Source organism: Triticum dicoccoides, chromosome 7A (assembly GCF_002162155.2).
Source record: "Triticum dicoccoides isolate Atlit2015 ecotype Zavitan chromosome 7A, WEW_v2.0, whole genome shotgun sequence".
NCBI classification, from domain to species: domain Eukaryota; kingdom Viridiplantae; phylum Streptophyta; class Magnoliopsida; order Poales; family Poaceae; genus Triticum; species Triticum dicoccoides.
Window position 1 is genome coordinate 620,729,665 of NC_041392.1, and position 13,294 is coordinate 620,742,958.

At 49.6% G+C, this 13,294-nt stretch overlaps 1 pseudogene; it reads right to left on the reverse strand.

Annotated features, from left to right (window-relative positions):
- Nucleotides 1-4,902: 4,902 nt before the first annotated feature.
- Nucleotides 4,903-12,597, reverse strand: LOC119333714 (annotated as a pseudogene).
- Nucleotides 12,598-13,294: the final 697 nt, after the last annotated feature.

The window sequence follows — 13,294 nt, forward strand, 5'->3', positions numbered from 1 at the left end:
CCTGAGTAAATATGTATTAGTACTGGGACATGCAAAAGCAAGTAAATACTTTTGTTGTATAATGATTTTTTTGCATGATTTTAGAGGTAGTTATAGAATGCTCTACCGAGCAAAGGTACATATGACACATGTATATTTAGATGACAAATTACTACACCTGTTTCTACTTGAAAGTGTTCTAGGCCAGTAACCAAGCTGCCGCTTGCTTCCAGTTACAGTTCTACAACACAACGAGCAATTTACTTAATGTGTACTGAACATTATCATTGAACCAAAATGATGGGGTTGATATGCTTCAGCTTTTAATGTTTTCATGGAGTTTCCTTGAAGCTAGAGTTAATCAGTGAGAAAGATGGAGCTGCTCCCGGGTGTAGGTGCCCCCTGATGAACAGTAAATACTAGGGTTCTTGAAAAATTTCGTCCACAAATCCTGTTAGTTGATACCTTTCGTGCCCTCAAGGAAACATTTAACTCTTTTATTTATTTTTGGATACTTTTGATTGTGGGAATGGTTTTTTTGTTGGTCATCATTCATCAAACATTATCATGATAAAAAAAATACATTGGCAAGAAGAGCAGTGCGACACCAAGGGATCATGGGAAAAAAATTTAGTGTAGTTGTTGGTGCTCCCATGAATTACAAAGTAAATAAATTCCTGGTGTGTAATGATGCTTACATAACTACAAAAGTACGGAATGCTTTTGTAAATCATACACCTTTCTTATAATGTAAAGAATTAGTCAAAATAAGGACTAATATGTCAGAACATATTGCTATTGTCTTTTGTTTCTATTTGTTACAATGTTATATGCACGTGAAGTATGCATGACCATGAATGTACATTTTTATGCATGTACTTATTTTGCACAATAAAGTCTACCATTCCAATTGTATTATATTTTCATTATATTCCTGTCGAATTATAAATTTCTGTTGCACAACAGAAAAAAATTAAAAGTCAAATAGTGGTGTAGATACTTCCAATTTTAATTCACCAACATACTGAAGAAATACAATTTAGTCCCACCCTAGGAATAGTCAACATAGGTTGGTAGCTATTTTCAGGGAGGGGGACTAGGAGCACCGGCGACGAACCCCACCAAAATCAAAGCCACTCGTGGATAGTTTGGGGATCAGTGCAAGTTATTGTTTATTTGGCATCGAAATTGCAATACTACGTACTTGTGTATATGCCAATAATAAAGAGCTGTCCACACTCATTTAGTTCGAGTCAGTGTGTCTGAGAAACATAGCAAAAATTTCAACGGAGCATTGAATGGCAAAGACTTTGGGTACACATCAATTTAATAGAAATAACTAGGATGAATCACGGTAAACAGTAAAGATAGAAATTGTCTCTTTCATTGATCGCCTAGCAATTTCGTTTATGTCTATATGATGGCATACATTAGTTTTAATTGCGCCGATTAATTGCACCTTTCTCGAATATTATTATTAGTATGATTAAATCTTAGCTTTTTTAGAATAGAATATTTTATCAAAAAGCTTCTAGAATTATTACCATGACATTCTCAGTTTTTCACTTAAGATAAAAAATATCATGCAGTATGTTGGAAAATCTCTCAGATTTATTTACATAATTTCCTAGAAATTAGTATTGAAAAAAAATTCAGAGTAAATTATGTACGGGCACATGAAGTTGTGTTGGATATCAACCAACTTACATGCATGTAAGTCCTGTCTTGGTCCCACATGCATGCATGCACTTTCTGAACAAAATTTACTATTGGTTCATTAATACTTAGCGTGTCGAGCATGTCTGGATAGATAGGCCAACAAAGTCACTGCTCGTACCACCTGTCAGGACAGTTTCTGAAGAAAAGTTACTCATGGTTGTTGGGCGCTGGCAGGTGAAAATGACATGTCAGAACAGGAATGCACGTTATACTTCATATGATACGAAAACTGCTGGGTAATTGTACCTGGCAAAATTCATCCAATACGTGTGACCGTAATATAGTGATTGGAATCCCGAGGCAATTGAATGGTGAGATTTCAGTGGGCATAGTCGCCGTGTGCTCTTAGGCATTTTCGCTATTTTCAGTAGTTATATTAGAGCGTGTACCTGTAATTTGCCTATGTATTTTTTGTCAAATAAATATGTTGTTTAATACTTTCACATTTATGTAGTATTTGAAAAATCTAGCCCATGCGGCCGCACGGGTTGCTGACTAGTATATACTACTCCCTCAGTCCCATAATGTAAGACGTTTTTTGACACTATACTCATTATGGGACGGAGGGACTAGTTTTCTTATGTGTAGGGGGGCGATGGTCCAGTTTGCACTCCACTAAGCTCCGCCACTAATGGGCAGCTATCAGAAATAAATGAAAAGAGTGTCTAATGACAAACTGAATTAATACTACCACACTGATGATCATACCCTGGAAAAGGATATTCAGTAATGCTATGAGCAGCTAATGTGAGTTTGAACATGCTGAAAAACAAAAGTAACTAGCAGTTTATTGCCGCAAATTGATGTTGCTAGAAAAGCTCTTCCATTTTTGAGGAAAAAAACAGGCGCTTTGCAATTTGTACAAGATTTTTTTTCTATAGAACACACAAGAGAAATACAACTAACCTGCATGCCTTCACCTCTTTACATCATCTGGCAAACCTGGGAGCCACTGGTTATTTGCAATATCACCGGCACCTTGACGCATCAGCTCGCTACTCATAAGGGCATCTCCAGCCGTTGGCCCCTCCAGGACGCATAAAAATCGCCCCCTGGAGGCGAGCCGGCGATGCACTCGGCGCTGGGGGCGGTTTTGCGCCCAGTCGTCGCCTCCAGCTCGCCCCCAGGCGCCGAAATTGGTCCACTTTGCAGCCCAATTTCGGCGAATAAACGGCCCATATAGGCGAGAATAGGCCCATATTCGGCGTGGTTTCGCCGTGTCTCGGCGTTCAATTATCAACACAATTATTTCTTATCACATATTTCATCACAGAAAAATCAAATACTTCAACAAAATACTACAACAATAAATAGTTCAATACAAATTATATTGTTCAACAAATAAAAACTCGTATTTCATCACGAGGCGTCCCCCTTGAGCCTCCATAGGTGCTCAATCAGATCTTTCTGCAGTTGATGATGCACCTGTGGGTCTCGAATCTCCTGACGCATACTGAGATAGGCAGTCAAAGTTGCCGATAGCTGGTGATCAACTTCGGCTAGAGCCACCTCGCCGCGGCTTTTCACTGCTCGCCAGCAGCTGGGCGAGGGCGGCGAGCACCATCAGATGCTCTTCTTCCTGGACGTCGGCCGCGGCTTCCTCCTCTAGCAGCGCGGCGAGCTCTTCCTCCTCATCCGAGTCCATCGCCGAGAAGGGCAAATCGCCGAACACCTTGCGCTCGGTGGCCGTGAACCCGCCGTTAAAACCGCGCCACCGCGGCCGGAAACTGCTACCGGAAACGCCCAGCTGTTGAGGGAGGGGCTGCCGCGGCGAAGCGCTGCTATTTTCCGGCGGGGAATGGCTATCTACCGGAGTCGGGCGGCGGCCGTCGCCGGGATACAGCTAGTGGTGGCCGAGGGCGCGGGGGGTGCGAGGCGAGTCGGGGAAGAAAACCTTGACTTTTCCCCTGGCGGTGTGGGCCAGACGTGCTTTTCCCTAGCGCCGGAGCCCCCAACGGCTCCCCAGCGCGCCGGGTTCGGCCTGTGACCGCCGGGCGGAAAAAAGGTCCGAACCGGCGATTTTCGGCATCCTGGAAGCGCGACAGGGCCGTTTTTCCGACGCCGGCGCCGAAAAAATGGCCTGGGAGGGCCTGTTGAGGGCGCGGCTGGAGATGCCCTAACATCATCGTCATCCATTGTCGTGGCCGACATCTCTGGACCGCAGTCGAGCGGATCGTTGCATCTGAGCCTAACCTGCTGCGCACCACCACCAAGGAAACTTCCCTGGTCAGCCAAATCAGGGGCAGAGCTAGGCCCCGGGCACCCAGGGCCCAGGCCCGGGGCGTGAAAAGTTTCACAGGTTATAATTATATAGATTTTTTTCCCAGGCCCGGGGTGCAGCTCGGTGGAAAGACGAAGCCCAAACCTTGATGTTCTACCTTACCAGAACACACGCACGCATGAGGCAACACAACCCCACGATTGAGCGCAGATGAAACGCTCCTAAGGCCGCCGCCGAGTCCGCACGCACGTAGGACAAGATCGATCTCCCAGCGCTCAGGCCGCCGTTCGCCGTGCTGTCGCCTCCGCCCCTCCACCCCCCCTTCCCTGCTCCTGTGCATCGTTCGCCCTCGCCCGCGTGGCGCTTCTTCATTGCCGGCTGCTTCACTGTCGGCTGCCGCTGCCGCACCACGTAATTTTGTTTGATACTCTCGCTGTTTCTCCCCTGATGCTCTCCATTTATACCATGTTCTACTTGTATTAATGTATAATTTGCTTTGAACTGAACTTTAATTGAAATAATGTGTGTGTGTGTGTATCCAGCCATATATCTAGGGTATTGTTGAACTCAAATTGATCTAATTGCCAATTTCAATACATATTGTATATCACTTTCAATCATATAGGTCTCGCAAAGTGCATTTACCTCATCGAAGTGGTAAGGTTTTAGATTTGTATCACTTATGTTTATACCCTCTCTTATGAAAAATTGATTTTGATGTCTTGAAGGTGTTGGCTCTTCTTCCACCGTTGATGAGATTATGTGAGGCATTGATGAAGTAAACCATTGATTTGGTACTCTTTTTTATCACATACTGTTCTTTATAGTTTTTGTCATGTTTTTATCTATTTTGTTGTATCATTAAGCATTGAGTTTATATTCTAAAAATTTTGTACAATTGAACCATATTTTGTATGGGGTATTTTTTGAGGTAGTTAAAAGCCTTATCGACGTTAAGATTTTCCCTTGCGGCAAAATTTTTTTTAGGCCCGGGGCTTTCTCCAATCCTGGCTCCGCCACTGAGCCGAATCGTTGTTTCTCACAGGCCGCTGGTAAGGGAAAGCACCGAGCTCTCCTTCGATCCTCCCTCTAATGTCGACAAGCAGGCAGCGGAGCCTGGACGCCTCAGCCTCTAGCGCCGAGTAACTCTGAAGCCTCCTCACAAGCTACCTGTTTAGAGCCTTGAGGCGAGCCACCTCCTCCTCCAGCAGCGTCGTGTGGGCCTTCTTCTTCTCACGGTACTTCCTCACAGCTGCCCGGTTACCCGGCGGGCGCTTCTTCTTTGGGCCGTCGGTCTCTTGCGGCGACTCCGAGGTCTGGGCGACATCGTCCGACTCCTCCCAGAGGATCTTGGTGTGGACATGGACGCAGGTCTGGGTGTGGTGGGCAAGGTCATGGCATATGTAAGACAATAGGCTTTGGGGGGAACCTGCACAACCCTCTAGGGGTGGCCTATCATATATATATATAATGAGGTGGTATACAACGTTACAATATACACATGTAAATACAATCTAACACCCTCCCTCAATCTTAGCCACTTTCTAATGAATCTATAAGGGTAAGATTGCGCCTGCAAGTCTCAAATTGTGGCAAAGGCAATGGCTTGGTGAAGATATCAGCAAGTTGATCCTTGGAAGAAATAAACTTGATCTGTAGTTGCTTCTGAGAGACACGTTCACGCACAAAGTGATAGTCAACTTCAATGTGTTTCGTTCGGGCATGGAATACCGGATTTGCAGAAAGGTATGTAGCACCGATGTTATCACACCAAAGAACAGGAGGCTGTGATTGGGGTATACTTAACTCCTGAAGCAAGGACTGTACCCAGATAATCTCTGATGTGGCATTGGCCACAGCCTTATACTCAGCCTCAGTACTGCTACGCGAGATAGTAGCCTGTTTCCGAGCACTCCAGGCAATCAGGTTAGAGCCAAAGAAGACAGCATAACCCCCCGTGGATCGCCTGTCATCCGGATTGCCAGCCCAGTCTGCATCAGAATATGCTGAAAGACAACCAGAGTCAGACGGCCGAATATGCAAACCATGAGCCACCGTGAAACGAATATAGCGCAAAATCCGCTTAACAGCAGACCAATGAGTGTCACGGGGTGACTGCAGATATTGGCAGACTCGGTAAACAGCATAGGAAATGTCTGGTCGCGTGATCGTCAAGTACTGGAGCCCACCAACAATACTCCGGTACTCGGTCGCATCAGAAGAAGAAAGAAGCACACCATCAACAGCATTGAGCTTATCAGTGGTAGACATGGGTGTAGTCGTCGGTTTGCACTTAAGCATCCCAGCTCGCTGCAACAAATCCAGAGAGTACTTCTTCTGCGTCATAACAAGGCCAGCAGCACGAGAAGTAACCTCCACACCAAGAAAGTAATGAAGCTTCCCAAGGTCCTTGACCGCAAAATCAGCACCAAGTGAGCGAACAAGCGCAGTAGCAGCCGACTGAGAGGAGCTGACCAAAATGATATCATCTACATAGACCAACAAGTACATAGTAACCTCAGGCCTTTGAAGAAGAAACAATGAGGAGTCAGCAGTTGATGATGCAAAACCATGAGCACGAAGAGCCATCGCAAGACGAGCATGCCAAGCACGAGGAGCCTGCTTCAGACCATAAATTGCCTTGGACAGACGACAGAGATGATCAGGGCGATCCGGATCAGAGAAACCCGGAGGCTGGCGCATGTAAACCTCCTCCGCCAAGACACCATGAAGAAAAGCATTTTGAACATCAAGCTGACGAAGAAACCAACCTCGAGTAACAACCAGAGAGAGAAGAAGTCTGATGGTAGTAGGCTTGACCACTGGACTGAAGGTGTCTTCATAGTCAAGTCCAAAACGCTGTCGAAAACCACGAGCAACCAGACGAGCCTTATAGCGCTCAATGGACCCATCAGAATGCCTCTTCACTTTGAAAACCCATTTGGAATCAATGACATTTACCCGTGATTGTGGAGGAACAAGAGTCCATGTCTGATTGCGAAGAAGCGCTTGATACTCCTGCTCCATGGCCTCTCTCCAATGAGGAATGCGCATAGCAGCTTGATACGTGCGTGGCTCAGAGGATGGATCTGCGAGAGCAGCAGACATGCACGCCGCTAACCAAGCAACTGTGCCATCATGACGTTGCTTAGGCTGAAAAATGCCACTCCGACTGCGCGTATGTGGACATAGAGCAGCAGCAGGAGCCGGCGGAGGCGAAGGTGACGGAGACGTGACGGTCGCCGGAGATGCAGGAATCACCTCAGGCGAGCTCGGGATAGACGACTCCGGGCTGCATGGCGAAGACTGGCCCGACGACAGGGGCTCAGAGGCCATGGGCGAACCGAGGGTGGGCGAGGCCAGCTCCGGTGACACCGGCCCAGACGGCCTTGGCGAGGCGAGAGCAGGCGAGGCCGGCCCTGGTGAGAAGGGCCCAGACACCCTGGGCGAGGCAGGGGCGGGCGAGGCCAGGCCTGGTGATGACTGCCCCGATGCCCTGGGCGAGACGGGGACCGAGGAGGCCGGCCCAGTCGGCGGGGTTGCAGGGCGCGACGATGGCGAAGGCAGCCCAGAAGCTAGAGGCGACCGGGCCAGGACGTCGATCGGCCGTGCATGAGCACGGAAACCGAGGCCATGCAGGGGCGCCATGTGCTCCTCATGCACAACAGAAGGTGCCGAGGATGAAGGCGATGGCGACGAAGAGGAAGATGGCGCTTCTAGAATCTCCAAACGAGCCCCACGACCAGTGCCTGCACCATGGTTAGGCAACAATAGAGGAGAATATGCAACATCATCAAATTGGTCAGAAGCAACAGAGGATGAATGCATGACAGGTGGCTCGGTAGTGGACACAGGGAGGTTGGCAAAGGGAAAAACATGCTCATCAAACACAACATCCCGAGAGATGTAGACACGATTAGTGGGAACATGAAGACATTTGTATCCTTTATAAAGAGAGCTATAACCAAGAAAAACACACTTCTTGGAACGAAACTCGAGCTTACGCTTGTTATATGGACGGAGATGGGGCCAGCAAGCACACCCAAACACCTTGAGAAAGGTGTAGTCCGGTTGTTCATTAAGGAGAACTTCAATGGGAGTCTTCATATTCAAAACACGAGTGGGAGTATGATTGATGAGAAAACATGCAGTGGTGAAAGCATCACTCCAAAAACGAAACGGAACAGATGCATGGGCCAAAAGAGTCAGACCAGCTTCAACAATGTGACGATGCTTACGTTCTACTGAACCATTCTGCTGATGTGTATGTGGACATGCTAAACGGTGAGTGATCCCAAGCGACTGAAAGAAGGAGTTGAGGTTGCGATACTCGCCACCCCAGTCCGACTGAACATGAACAATTATGTGCTTGAGAAGGCGTTCAACATATTTTTGGAACTGAACAAAAATGTCAAACACATCAGATTTACGTTTGATAAGATAAAGCCAGGTAAAGCGGCTGTAAGCATCAACAAAACTGATATAATAATTATGACCACTAACAGAAGTCTGAGCAGGACCCCATACATCTGAAAACACAAGTTCTAAAGGATGTTTCACCTCACGACTGGACTCCGAAAAAGGAAGTTGATGACTCTTCCCCTGCTGACAAGCATCACACACTGCTACATCTTTATTACTAGACACACTAGGAAGCTCATGACGATGCAAAACATGCCGGACAATAGGTGTGGCCGGGTGGCCAAGACGAGCATGCCACTGTGACGGAGATACCCGAACTCCACTGAAGACGCGAGCGACGCCAGGATGCTCCAGACGATAGAGACCTTGGCAAAGCCGCCCACTAAGAAGAATGTCCCTCGTGCCCCGATCCTTAATAAAAAGATCAAAAGGATGAAATTCACAAAGCACATTATTATCACGAGTGAGTTTAGGAACTGAAAGAAGATTACGTGTCACAGATGGAACTCGAAGAACATTGCGAAGTTTAAGACTCCTATTGGCTGTTGGAAATATGCCCTAGAGGCAATAATAGAAGTATTATTATATTTCCTTGTTCATGATAATTGTCTTTTATTCATGCTATAACTGTATTATCCGAAAATCGTAATACACGTGTGAATACATAGACCACAATATGTCCCTAGTGAGCCTCTAGTTGACTAGCTCGTTGTGATCAACAGATAGTCATGGTTTCCTGGCTATGGAACATTGGATGTCGTTGATAACGGGATCACATCATTAGGAGAATGATGTGATGGACAAGACCCAATCCTAAGACTAGCACAAAAGATCGTGTAGTTCATTTGCTAGAGCTTTGCCAATGTCAAGTATCTCTTCCTTTGACCATGAGATCGTGTAACTCCTGGATACCGTAGGAGTGCTTTGGGTATATCAAACGTCACAACGTAACTGGGTGACTATAAAGGTACACTACAGGTATCTCCGAAAGTATCTATTGTTTTATGCGGATCGAGACTGGGATTTTTCACTCCGTGTAAACGGAGAGGTATCTCTGGGCCCACTCGGTAGGACATCATCATATGCGCAATGAGACCAAGGAGTTGATCACGGGATGATGTGTTACGGAACGAGTAAAGTGACTTGCCGGTAACGAGATTGAACAAGGTATCGGTATACCGACGATCGAATCTCGGGCAAGTAACATACCGATAGACAAAGGGAATTGTATACGGGATCGATTGAGTCCTTGACATCGTGGTTCATCCGATGAGATCATCGTGGAACATGTGGGAGCCAACATGGGTATCCAGATCCCGCTGTTGGTTATTGACCGGAGAACGTCTCGGTCATGTCTGCATGTCTCCCGAACCTGTAGGGTCTACACACTTAAGGTTCGATGACGCTAGGGTTATAAAGGAAGCTTGTATGTGGTTACCGAATGTTGTTCGGAGTCCCGGATGAGATCCCGGACGTCACGAGGAGTTCCGGAATGGTCCGGAGGTAAAGATTTATATATGGGAAGTCCTGTTTCGGCCATCGGGACAAGTTTCGGGGTCATCGGTATTGTACCGGGACCACCGGAAGGGTCCCGAGGGCCCACCGGGTCGGGCCACCTACCCCGGGGGGCCACATGGGCTGTAGGGGGTGCGCCTTGGCCTACATGGGCCAAGGGCACCAGCCCCAAGAGGCCCATGCGCCTAGGGAACCCTAGAGGGAAGAGTCCTCAAGGGGGAAGGCACCTCCGAGGTGCCTTGGGGAGGATGGACTCCTCCCCCCCCTCTTGGCCGCCGCACCAGATGCCATCTGGAGGCTAGCCGCCGCCCCTTGGGGTGGGAAACCCTAAAGGGGGCGCAGCCCTCCCCTTCCCCTATATATATGAGGCCTAGGGGCTGCCCATAACACGCGATTTGATCTCTCGTTGGTGCAGCCCTGCCCCTCTCCCTCCTCCTCTTCTCCCATGGTGCTTGGCGAAGCCCTGCGGGATTGCCACGCTCCTCCACCACCACCACGCCGTTGTGCTGCTGTTGGATGGAGTCTTCCTCAACCTCTCCCTCCCTCCTTGCTGGATCAAGGCGTGGGAGACGTCACCGGGCTGTACGTGTGTTGAACGCGGAGGTGCCGTGTGTTCGGCACTTGATCATCGGTGATCTGAATCACGATGAGTACGACTCCATCAACCCCGTTCACTTGAACGCTTCCGCTTAGCGATCTACAAGGGTATGTAGATGCACTCCCCTTTCTACTCGTTGCTGGTCTCTCCATAGATAGATCTTGGTGTTACGTAGGAAATTTTTTGAATTTCTGCTACGTTCCCCAACATTGGCATGTCTAGTGAGAAGTGATGCTTGACCAATATGAGAGATGTGCATACCTGCTTCATTGGCGGTGTGGATCTTGTCGGAGCCATGGTAGGGTTCACGAGTGTGAAGCTTCCCCATCTCACTGGTCAGGTGATCTGTCGCCCCAGAGTCCATGTACCAGTGGGGATCAATGGAGTAGGACTGAGTGTGTCCCTGTGGCTTCTGCGGCGGCGGACGATCAGCCATGGCGACCTGACGAGCAAAGTTGCGTGTATCCTTCCCGTCATTGCCAAGACCAAGAAAACCCCGCTGGAAGCGCTTGTGACACTTCGAGGCACAGTGCCCATCGCGACCACAAAGCTGGCACACACGTGGACCGCCAGCCCCTGGTAGCGTCGCAGTAGGAGGAGGGGCCGAGGCGGGTGGTGGTGACTGCCCCGAAGGAGCCCTGGATGAAGCAGAGGAGCGACCACCCTTGGTGGCGGCGTTTGCCGAGAGGGCGCCGTTGCCCCTGGATCGGCGCGTCTTGACTCGTTGCTCAATAAGCAGGAGGCGTGAAAAGACCTCGTGTGCTGGCATGGGCGTGGAGTTGCCCCTCTCATTGATGATCTCGACTAGGGCGTCATACTCCTCATCAAGACCATTGACGATAAACGAGTTGAACTCGGAGTCGGTGAGGGGCTGTCCAATGGAGGCCAGCGTGTCGGCGAGACTCTTGACTTTGTTGTAGAACTCAGTGGCGGTGGAGTCAAGCTTCTGACACTCCCCAAGTTGGCGACGGAGCCCAGATACACGAGCCTGCGACTGTGCCGCAAACGAGCGCTCAAGAATAGTCCATGCCTCGTGGGACGTCTTGGCGAAGACAACAAGCCCAGCAACGGCCGGAGAGAGCGACCCCTGGATGGAGGAGAGGTTCGCCTGATCCTGCCCTGTCCAGACACGGTGAGCCGGATTATAGACCGGACCATGCACACTGTCAACCAGCGCAGGAGGGCAAGGGAGAGAGCCGTCGACATAGCCAAACAGGTAGTGACTCCCAAGAAGCGGAAGAACCTGCGCGCGCCAGAAGATGTTATTGTCCGACGACAACTTGATGGTGATGAGATGGCCGAAGTGAAACGGCGGCGGCGGCTGCGATCCCATCGAGGAGACTGGCTGAGGTGAGAACACCGTGGAGACAGTCGGAGGGCTAGCCGGCACGGTGACAGAGGGCGCGATGGCCGCGGTTGACGCCGCGAAGCCTACCAGCGCGACGTCCTCCGCCACCAGCGGTGCAGTGGCCGAGGGCGCGACAGCCGCGGTTGACGGGGCGGCGGTGGTGTGGGCCACAAGCGCCTGCCCGGGCGAAGTAGCAGCCGGCGGGAGCGCGAAGAGGGAGCCGACGCTCCGTGTCCCGATCGGCGCCTGAAGGGAGGCGGCATCTAGCGGCCTCGAGAGAAGTGTCGTGAGGGAGGCCGGCAGAAAACCGGTGGCGGTGGAGCCGAACGCAGCGGCGGACGTCATAGCAGTCGGGCGACGGCGGCGGCGGCGGCGGTTTAGGGTTTTTAGGCGGAAGCGGACGTAACCTAGCGTGATACCATGTAAGACAATAGGCTTTGAGGGGAACCGGCACAACCCTCTAAGGGTGGCCTATCATATATATATATATATATATAATGAGGTGGTATACAACGTTACAATATACACATGTAAATACAATCTAACAGCATACATGCGGGTTGCAGCTGGCGTGGGTGTGAGTACATGCGAGATGCTCCGTCTCCGTGTCTTTGAGAATGTCGTCGAAGTAGCTGTCCATGGAGATGGAGCAGCTGTCGTGGGGATCGGTGCCCATGGCCGGGCAAAAATACGTCTCCGGATTGGTGAAATCTATGTCCCCGTCGTCCATGCTCCGCAAAAACAAATTAAACCTGATAACATGAAGACAGCATATATTAGATGCTCTTGCCACTGAAAATTCGGTGCAGATTAGAGCAATCGAGTTATCGAGGTGCTTATATTCACGGCAGATGTCTGGGCCTCTGGGGGTAGAAAAACTGAGAAGGGAGCTCCTCCACCAATCATTCATTTGACAATCGAGTGCAATGGACGGCATTGGGGAGGGCTTACCGATGATGATTGGTGGAGGTCAACCGTGATCGTTCTTGCTGGAAGAAAGAAGAAAACGAAGGAGAAGCTCAGAATGAGATGGCTAGAGTGAGCTTACCCGCGCTCAGACGTTTGTCTCGTGCGGATAGCCACGCCAATCCGATGTTCTGCTGGAGGAGGAGGAGGAGGAGGACGACGACGACGATTGGTGGGCGGAGCCGCGGTGGGGAATAAGCGGCAACGTTTTCGTGTGTTATTCCTTCTCTTGTTCGCATTGACTTGGTTTCCTTTCTCGGGGTGGATGCTTTTCGTCCGATGTCGTCATCCATGGACCATGGATAGTGGGTGTGAAGACAAGCAAACCCAGGGGCGGAGCTGGGCCCCGGGCACCCAGGGCCCAGGCCCGGGGCGTGAAAAGTTTCACAGGCTATAATTATATAGATTTTTTTCCCAGGCCCGGGGTGCAGCTCGGTGGAAAGACGAAGCCCAAACCTTGATGGGCTGCCTTACCAGAACACACGCACGCATGAGGCAACACAACCCCACGATTGAGCGCAGATGA